Raw genomic sequence first — 6,660 nt, 5'->3', positions numbered from 1 at the left:
AGTTCCAAATTCCGGGAATTTGGTGATCCTAATTTGAGTTTGCACGAGCTGTTCCTCCACCGGGTGGAGTAAAGAGGCTGTGGGACAAAGGCGTTAGGACAACCGTCTGGGACGGTGAACGACTGGGGCTGTAACTAAACTCCCAAATTGACCCGACAGGCACGTGATCGTTGCTCCTGAAGACACGAGCCGGAATCTGGCCCCAGAGAGAGAGGCTGTGGGACGGAGGGAGAACGAAAGAGCGTTGGCTTGAGAGACAGGGGTGTGCCGGTTAGCTGACCTTGAGAATTTAACATTAACTGCGCCTGTTCATATCCTTGGGTCTATTTGTTTGTTGTGTCTTGTTTGTTTTCCTTTGTTTTAATGCTACTTGATTCATAGAAAAGAACTCGTAAATTTAGAAGGTTTTGAGAAAGTAGAAGTAAAAGTGGACTCAACGGCTTCCAAGAAGGAAGGGTTGCCCCCGGGGACAAGTAAACCATGTCCTCTGGAGAAAGGCGACCCGCGTCCGTTTGCCCCCTCGAAGGAGACGCAGAAGTGTCACGGTAAATATGTGTTTTAAAGATAGGTATGTTTTAAAGTAAAACCAAGTTATGGTGTCTTTGATTCAACTTTGAGAATGTCGGAAGCTTCCGCGAATGAATTGAATATCTGGGAAGAATAGCTTGTATTCTGTCGAACTGACTGTCGTTAACTCTTTGTTGGCTGGCTTTAATGTTAAAAACATGAGTCTATTAAGTTGTTTGGAATTGAATGAGTGTGAAAAGTGATTGTTCAGTGTGTTCATTTCGATTTAAGATTGTGCACCCAGGAATGGGATATAAAATTGAATTATATTTTAAGTTAAAGTTTTATTTTTAGTTGGTTTTGCAACTGTGAAATGGCAATGAACAATTTTCTGAGGGATAAGCTTCAGCCTTGAAGGTCTGAAGATGTCTGGCAGAAATTTAATTTGGGGTTTGGAACATTGTTTTAATTGGAAACTCTGCTATTGTATTATTTTACAGTCTAAATTTGAAGACATGTTTTACTGACTGTTATCTTGTTTTAAGGGAAAGAAAGGATAGAAAAGGAGGTATAGGAAAGATTCTGTCTGTCTAAAAAGATGAAAGTTTGTGTCAGGACCTTGTGTTAAGTCTTTTCTTGTAAGAATGTTAAATAACTTTTTCTTTAGTTTTTGATTTTATTACAGTCATTTGAAAAGGCGCCTGTAGAAAGAGCAAGAAAATGATGTAATTTACCTATCTTTTAAAATAAGCACGTGCTATTCTGTTCTGTGTGTAGTTAATAAGTATTATAAGTTAATAAGTCTGAATTGAATTAATACTGTTAAGGTTAATTGACCTGTTTAAGTTGAAGAACTGGAAATGTCATTTGCAACCACAATGAACTTTCAAGTTTCGCATGTTGAGTTTTGGAGGAGTCTTAAGTTCCGAACAGGGGACTCACTCATATAACATCGGCAGTTTTGATTTTTAAATATTATTGCAATGAATTGGAATTGGAATCATCTTTGTCGTAAAATTCCTTGGATTAGGAACCTCTTACAAGAGATACAAAAAGTTTGGAAACAATTGGAGTTTAATCTAAAATGCTGTCTTTCCTGAGGGAGATGATTTCCTTTGAACTTGAAAAATGTTACACATTATTTTGTTGTTTTTAAACCCTAAGGATACCAAAAGGATTGAAAAGGTTCAAAATAGGTAGTTATTTTCGATCAGAAAAGAAAGGTTTCGTAAAGTGACGTAGCTGAGAATGTTTTGCTCCGCCCCCTTGGAGACAAACAAAGAACTTAACCCGCTGCAGCTTTTTGCATAGCTGAGAGTCAAATTTATACATAATGGACATTGCCAAATTTTACATTTCTAAGTTGACAGATAGAATTGGACAAATTAAACCATTGGGCTCAGGGGCAGAGCCACAATGGATTCTTTTTAAGCAGGTGACGGTAGGTTCCAAGGCCACATGAGAACTGATGCCACAACAAGAGATCCAGCAGCTTAGAGAATATAAAACTGAATTGCAGACATCAAATATCATAGCATCTTTATCAAGGAGACAAAATGCTTGAGAAGGAAAGATAGTTGCAAACACTTCTGTCCTTAACGTACAAAAAGTACAACCAAGTCTGGACATAAGAAATTGGAATCAATAAACAAAATTTAACTGATATGACTGGTGATTTAAAGCACTAAAAGGGAATTTTATCTGATATTTAAGAGGACAATCAAAGTTTTAGAAAATAACAAATCAGTGGTTTACTGTGTTGGACTTTAGCGATGGGTTCCGGTCCATACAGTTGGCACAAGAGTGTCAAAATAAATTTGCATTTACGTTCAAGGGACAACAGTACTTCTGGACGTGTCTCTCCCAGGGATTTTATAATAATCCATCGATATTCCACCTTCCTTCAAGAAAGTTAGAGTGAAAGTTAGGCTGAAAATGGCACCGATAATGAAGGAAAGGTTTTCTTATTTGGGAATAATAATAACACAGGGAAAGCATGAGACAGAGCAAAATTGAGTGGAGACAATCCTCGAACTCCCCTAGCGCAAGATATTAAAGCTCTAAATAAAAAGGACTGTTCCTATTTCTGGTTATGAGATTAAACAGACAAGAAGCAACAACCCCCACTGTTAACCCCACATCCGAATTACCGACGAGTAAGGTTACGACCCAACAGCCAAAAGTGACTGGTCTCCCTTGCCCGGTCTTGACTACAGGACTAGAAAATAGACTTGTGAGAATAGAACCAAATAAAATTGTATATGATAATGTAAAGCTTGAGTTGGTACCGGTAATATTGATTTTCTCAGATATCCAGCTACCTGACTGGTGCCCTGATAAGACCCGAGAGTTGTACAAGGTATTACTGTAACAATTGTTGAGACAGGAATTTGGTAATGAGAAAATAATAAAGGGAAAGAGCCATAAACGCAGTTTGGTGAATGACGCAGCCACAGTCCTTAATACAGGAACTTCAATTGTCAATACTATAGATTTGGAAAATGTGGACCAGAAGGTTAGAACTCTCAGTCAGCTCGTAAAGGATATTAAAAAAAAGGAACAAAAGGCACAGAAGTGGTGTAGCTAAAGTCGGACAGGATCTGTCAAAAACGGTGACAGGACTGGTGAGAGTACGGGAAGGTCATGCTCATACTATTAATGATATCATAGAAAAGGTAAAGGAGGTCCACGACATTTCAAATAATGAAAGTGTTTGTAGTACATACGGTCCTTGGATGTTAGAGCAAACGAAGGAAAATTGGAGGCAAATTGATGCAGGACAGGTACCAGTTTGGATCAATTACACCCAGTTGGAGGACTTAGCTATTGACACAAATGATAAAATTATCAGGTGCCAACTCAGAAAACTTAAGGTATGGAAAGGTCAGGAATGTGTAAATGCAGGATCTATGAGTATTGGAGTAGTGTTGGGAATACCTGTAATTCTGAGAGATAAGTTAGGGATACAATTACATGAAGTAGAAAATATAGGAGTGATAAGGGGAAAATATTACATAAAATACAATGATATTTTACCATATGTTGTGGAAATTGGAAAAGAGGTAATTGGAACAATATTGTCCATTGTCTGAGTGTAGGCTGGAAAACCAGGTGATCATGTGTCCTCGTCCTATATATAAAACGGCAGAATCAAAATGTGGATTTAATACCACTGTAAATTGCACCATGAAGACTAGGAAAGCATTGTCAGGACTAACCCATGTGGCCTATATGGGAAAGGGGAGATATTGCTTAACCACCACAGCGAAGGAGTACCAGTATGGACATAAACGGACTTGTCCGGTGAACAACAGTATGTTTTGGTTCAACCCACAATTACCAACCCGAGTAGGGAAGATGGAGTTGGTACAGATACATGAGCAAAAGACAGAAACGATAACTGTGACACAATGTATCAAGGAGGAATTGACAAATTAACTCAGAGAATATGAATATACTATTCAGCCATTGCTCACACGCTTGGGTAAAGAGAGACAGCAGCTGGAATCCATTGCAAGCTGGATCAACAGTCGAAGATGCGACAAGATGAGATTGACAAGATAAATGATTCTACCTGGAAGGAGGACTTATGGAACTGGGGGTCAGACGTGCAGATACACCCCTGGTTTAGAATTATCTCCCATGTCCTGATAGCGCTTTTGGGTATCATGGTGTTAGATTTGACGTACTTACTTTGGCAACTTAAGAAATTAATTAGGCAATGCAAGAGGATGTATGAATACAGGTTGGACAGCTACCCGAAAAGCAATTAGTGTTCGAACTTGCTCTGTAAAAGGAGGGACAATTAGTTATGCCATAAAAAGGGTAATTGTATAACCTTTTCATATATACTTAAAGTGAGCAAATAAATGATCAATGTACTTTATGAAATTGTATTATGTTTATACAATCGATTATGTAACAGTGATGTTTAAATGAATTTTTAATTGTACAAGTGTACCACCTTTTATGTTGTAAGCAAGTATTTGAAGCCCCTGCAAAACATATGCCTTTACAAAATTCCCGCTGCCCCCTTGTGATATAAGCAGGCAACGTATTGAGTGCGACCCCTGCGGGTGTTGAAGGCTGTTTCGAGACAAATAGAGACCATTAAAGGCACCGAGGTGGGATCAAGGGAAGGATTCTTAAAAGGGTTGTTGAAGAGTCAAGAGGGGACTGTGAGAACGGAATTTTAGAATTTTAAGAACAGAATTTTATGGGGACATTTAAGATGAGATTAATCAATCATGTATTGCTCGCTTGGCCTTGCGGCTGGTACAGCGCAATGGCAGGAAATAAACTCTGCTTCAATGACTACTTTAAATACCTCTCCCCTCCACATACGATGAAATTGTGTTATCATGGTATGATAAAAGGAGGGATTGTTGGAGAATTTTCTGAGCTTTGCTAATTAATTCTTAACTTTGTAAAAATAGAGAAACAGGACGCAGCTTGTAGCTAACCTAACCAATGATCAGGAAATGTAGACAGAGCAACTGACCACAATCATCTGGCTTAGGAAGGAACAGAGCTCATGATGGATTTTGGGGAAGTTAAAGCAGAGTGTTCGTTACTGACTCTTCCGCTTTTATCATGTTTGTCCAACCTAGCCAGAAGTAACGGCCAAATATAGTACCTGGAGTGTACGTTAAATAGGGAACAATAGCTTGTTATGCTCGAACTAACGCTCTACTGACCTCGGACATTGCAAAGGGCACAGAGCTGCAGGTGGTCTTGTGGTTGTCCTGTGTTTGATGCTTAAATGTGAAACTGCTAGCTCTGCTTCTTTTATACTATATAAATCCACGGCGATTTGTAGCTGGCGGGAGCAGCACTGGACTGCATTTAGGTAAGGTGTGCTCCCCCATGATATCATGTAATAAAAAGTTTGTTCTCAACGTCTGAGTCCGGAGAATTTGTTCAACAATTGGGCACAATCTGGATTTTCTTCAACAGTCACATGGAAGGACAAGGGCAGCAGATGCATGTGAACATTACAACTTGCAAGCTTCCCTTCAAGTCACACAACATCCTGGCTTGGAATTTTATCGCCGTTCCTTCACTGTCGCTGGGTCAAAATCCAGGAACTACTTTCCTAACAGCACTGAGGGTGCACCTACACCACATGGACTGCAGCAGTTCAAGAATGCGGCTCACCATCACCTTCTCGAAGGCAATTAGGGATGGGCAACAAAAGCTGTCAAACCAGCGATGCCCACATCCCATGAACTAATAAAATAAAACTGTATTTAAAAAGATCAGTGGTCCTAATACAGAAGCCTGTGGAAGACAACTTAATACTTTCAATCTGAAGAACAATTGCCCCCCACATCTCTTTGCACTCTCTTCCTCAGCAAACATCATATCCAAACTGTCATTGGCCCTTTACTCCACCGGTTTCAGTTTACCAGACACGTTTCGTAAATGTTAGTTGATCAAACACCTTTATAAAGTCCATCTACATGACATCAACTGTACGTCCTTCCTCAACCCTACCTGTTACTTCATCAAAGAACTCGATGAATCTGTTTATCATAGAATCATAGAACAGGTCCAGCAGAGGGGCAGGTATTTACACCATCTTTTCCGTGCCAGCTCTTTGCAAGTACCACTCACCTAGTCCCACTCCTCTGGCTTTTCTCTGTAGCCATGTTTATTTTTCTGCATAATTGCCCTATTCTTTTTTGAAAGCCAAGATTGAATCAGCCTGCACCAACATCTCAGACAGTTTATTACAGAACCTAATGACTCGCTATGTAAAGGTTTGCCCTCATGTTGCTGTCATTTCTTTTGTCAATCGCCTCAAAACGGTGCCCTCTCGTTCTCCATCCTTCCAAGAATAAGTACAGTCTCTCCATATCTGCTATACTCAGACAACTCTTAATTTTGAACACCGCTATAAAATCATCTCTCAAATTTCACTTATCTAAGGAGAGCAGAACCAACTTTTCCAAACAATTCACATAACGGCATTCCCTCCTTCCTGGAACTATTTTATTGAATCTTCTCTGCACCCGCTCTAATGCCTTCAAATGCTTCCTAAAGTGCGTTGCCCAGAACTGGGCACAATACTTCAATTGAGGGGAACCAGTTTCTCATGCAGGTTTATCATAACTTCCTTGCTTTTCTACTTTATGCCCCAACTTATAAAGC

Source organism: Heterodontus francisci, unplaced genomic scaffold (assembly GCF_036365525.1).
Source record: "Heterodontus francisci isolate sHetFra1 unplaced genomic scaffold, sHetFra1.hap1 HAP1_SCAFFOLD_236, whole genome shotgun sequence".
NCBI classification, from domain to species: domain Eukaryota; kingdom Metazoa; phylum Chordata; class Chondrichthyes; order Heterodontiformes; family Heterodontidae; genus Heterodontus; species Heterodontus francisci.
The sequence above is the reverse complement of the archived record's forward strand: the minus strand, read 5'-3'. Positions refer to the sequence as shown.